At 30.5% G+C, this 4,108-nt stretch overlaps 1 long non-coding RNA gene across 1 annotated transcript; it reads left to right on the forward strand.

Moving 5' to 3' along the window:
- Positions 1-708: 708 nt before the first annotated feature.
- LOC139869330 (uncharacterized) lies at positions 709-2,318 on the forward strand. Its single transcript, XR_011766037.1, has 3 exons — positions 709-1,692; positions 1,807-1,887; positions 2,153-2,318. It is a non-coding gene; the product is annotated as an uncharacterized lncRNA (long non-coding RNA).
- Positions 2,319-4,108: the final 1,790 nt, after the last annotated feature.

Raw genomic sequence — 4,108 nt, forward strand, 5'->3', positions numbered from 1 at the left:
AAAGACGCAATGAACCTTCATGAGTTTATGTGGAAGATCAGGTATTTTAGTTCCTATATACAATTTTGGGGTTGATTATTCATCCAAGTTGTATACTTCAACAGTGTTAGTAACCCTAATTTTTTAATCGATATATACATGATGTATATGTATGTAGTGTATTTACAGGTATTTTAATCTTTTGATTGATTAATTCATGATTTTACATTGCGATTAATAGTAAAACTAAAAACTCGAAACCCTAAAGTTTGTGATTCACTGGTACAAATATAAGTTTAATTTGACGTTAGTTGTTAATTTTTTAATTAAAAACTCGAAACCTTAAATTTTTTGTTACATAGCAACACATGATGTAAGGTTGAAGGTATTTCAATTTTTTTTATTTGATCATTTTATAACTGGCTACTGCATTAACTTTTGTTTATGTATTTATCGAATGATTGATTGATTTTTTGTAGGCTTTTTGACTATTTGTAATTTGAAATTGATTCGTTTGTGACTATTTGTAATTTGAAATTGATTCGCAGTGAATTAGTGGTTTTCATTATTTGGTATGTTCATCCATCATTGTTAATTCATATGGTTAAATAGTTTTTGACAAGGTTTGTTCCATGAAAACACTTTCGTGATTCAATAATCGTGATTCATTATTATAATTATATGTAGTATATATAAAAGATGTCATTTGGTGTTTATTGGAATAAAAGAATGTGCTACTAAGAAAGAATTTGCCTTGATTTTAATAAAGTCTTTCTTCAAGTAAACTCACGAGCTTAAAAATGATAGAGAATTTTTGGGAATTAATGATTTTGGCATTTACTTTGGAGAATTTTATAGTACTGCCATGATTACATACTGAGAAAAATGAGAGGTTTAGGGAGTTGGGTAATTGGTCAAAGCTTTCTCGGGTTTAAATGGGTAATATTTGTACATGTCGAAATGGGTCAGTTATGCAAATTCTAAGGTTTTTGTCTTGGTTTGGAGTTTTATCCCCAAGGTGGTGATCCAAAATATCTTACTAAATGTATGTTTCTATTCTCTTTTTTATATTGCATTTACTTGATAGTTAATGAACCTAGACAATTGGCTAATAAAACAATAACTTGCTGACCCTAAAATCTTTTTTGAAAATTCTAATATGATTATGGTATATGTAAGGAAAACACTAGCTGGATTAGTTCATGATTGTGGATTAGCATGGTTTATAAATTCAAGTTGAATATATTTAGATCAGATAGGATGTTTTTTAATTTCAAGTTGAATATGTGTGTTTGACTAATTGATGGTGAAATTAACAACAAAGATTGAGTTATAATTTTAATATGTACCCATTTACTCTTGATTGCCCTGTTACTTGCTTCATGATATGTTTTGTATGGCAATGTTGACCCATCTATTGTTTTTAACATTTAGCTAACATGTTTATTAACCTGCTTCCAGTACTCTTGCTTGGAGCAAGGGTGGCAATAGCTGCAACAACCATAAGTGGGCGGAAGAAGTATCTAATTATTGGAGGTAAAATGGGTGGGTTAAGATGCTATTTTTTAGTCAATGTAGGTGTACAGTCGGTGTTGGATGGTTGCCGCACCTATTTTGTAGCTTACTCTGTTCTGATAATTCACGTATTGGATACTAATAATGGCCCAAAATGCCTGACTGAATGTTAGGCGAAGTTCGTGGAAGTAACTCGAGGTAAAAAAATGTGATAAATACATTTTTAAATCTTATAGTTTTACCTTAGCATTTTTAAATCTTTATACCATTTTTATAGATTTATTTTGCGTATGTGCATGACCTCTTCGTTAGTATGCAGAGGTCTTTTTTCAGGGGTTCTATCACCCAAGGCTCGGTGGTTACCAAAATGGATGCATCAGCACTACTTTGGAGGTTACCAACTTTCTAGATTTCAACTGTAATTAAATATTATAAATATATGTTACAGTTGTAGATAGTTCATATTTTTAATAAGCTACTCTAAAAAGTTAGTAATCTCCTCTAAACACATGGTATAGTTAGAATGAGATTGCTTTCTTTCTCGATTTGAAAACGTAATACGAGAAATTATGAAGTGTATTAGTAGAACATAGATTCTGACTTATGAGAGTTTCAGTTTCTTGCTAGCCAATATGCTCATTGTTTGTTATGCATTCAGGAGGTAGCTACACAGGCTATTGTATAAAATCAGAGACAGATCAATTGCGTACATCGAATAGTTTAAATGTATGTATGGTTGATTTAATAAAAATACAGTTCAATGATGTATGACGTACTTGAACATGAACTTGGAATACATTCGGTGATGTTACTTCTACATTGTTCTACATTATTAATTATGGCCTATTAGCGCCTATTACATTACATGTTACAACTTTTGGTGATGTTCTTACATTTAAATTTGCTACTGTTGCTTTGCTAATGTCGGAATTAGTAGCCTTCATCTATGTGATTTGTGTAAAGAAAAAAACTTAACCATATTATGTTTATTTCATCCACAAGAAAACTTGTTATACTCTCTTTATCATACCGTTAATTGATATAACATATACGTTTCCAGTTTGTTTGATTAAGAGTCGCCGTACAACGCACGGGATTTTAAAGGCTAGTAATTTATATTACAGAGTACGAGTATATATTAAGTATTTTCAAATCAAATGCTAAAACACAGTAAGAGCCTGTTTACTTGTGACTTAATGGACTTAATATTTTGGAGAAATTATTCGGTCAAATTTATTGCTTGTTTACTTGCGACTTTTTCAGACACCATATCCAAATGAAAGGATTTCTGGGACACCCAAAAGAGTGGTCATCCCCATATAGACAATTTAATTTCATTATTTTCCCTAAACTACCCACCACTACTTCCATCCCTACACCACCGTTTCTTCATACCTTCATTATTACGGAGTATAATTTCTTGCTGCCTTGCATCACTTTTGCCATCGTTTCTGTAATGACCCTGGATTTTCCAACATTTATTTATTAATAATTATTATTATTAATATGTGTGATTAAACAAATTTATGTTATTACATTTACATGTTGCCTTGATTGCCCGTACTTGACTTTTAAGTGCCCGAAACGTCTTTGTGACACACGAAACTTCACGAATAATATTTTTAGGATATTATTTGAATTCATGATTAGTTTTAATAATCATTTTAATTAACAAAGGTTACTTGTTAATTACTTGGGCTTTAATTGGATTTATTTGTTAATTATTTGTACTTGGGCTTTATTAGTGAAATGGACTCATGATATTGGGCTTATAAGCCCACCCTACCTTTTAAGTGGACCAACTTGTAGTGACCCGAACTTTTCCATGTTTATATATATTAATTGAGATTGATATTTACATGATTAAATGTTTCCAACATGTTAAGCAATCAAACTTGTTAAGACTTGATTAATTGAAATATGTTTCATATAGACAATTGACCACCCAAGTTGACCGGTGGTTCACGAACGTTAAAACTTGTAAAAACTATATGATGACATATATATGGATATATATTTAGTTAACATGATACTATGATAAGTAAACATATCATTAAGTATATTAACAATGAACTACATATGTAAAAACAAGACTACTAACTTAATGATTTTTAAACGAGACATATATGTAACGATTATCGTTGTAAAGACATTTAATGTATATATATCATATTAAGAGATATTCATACATGATAATATCATGATAATATAATAATTTAAAATCTCATTTGATATTATAAACATTGGGTTAACAACATTTAACAAGATCGTTAACCTAAAGGTTTCAAAACAACACTTACATGTAACGACTAACGATGACTTAACGACTCAGTTAAAATGGATATACATGTAGTGTTTTAATATGTATTTATACACTTTTGAAAGACTTCAATACACTTATCAAAATACTTCTACTTAACAAAAATGCTTACAATTACATCCTCGTTCAGTTTCATCAACAATTCTACTCGTATGCACCCGTATTCGTACTCGTACAATACACAGCTTTTAGATGTATGTACTATTGGTATATACACTCCAATGATCAGCTCTTAGCAGCCCATGTGAGTCACCTAACACATGTGGGAACCATCATTTGGCAACTAGCATGAAA

Source organism: Rutidosis leptorrhynchoides, chromosome 1, assembly GCF_046630445.1.
Source record: "Rutidosis leptorrhynchoides isolate AG116_Rl617_1_P2 chromosome 1, CSIRO_AGI_Rlap_v1, whole genome shotgun sequence".
NCBI classification, from domain to species: domain Eukaryota; kingdom Viridiplantae; phylum Streptophyta; class Magnoliopsida; order Asterales; family Asteraceae; genus Rutidosis; species Rutidosis leptorrhynchoides.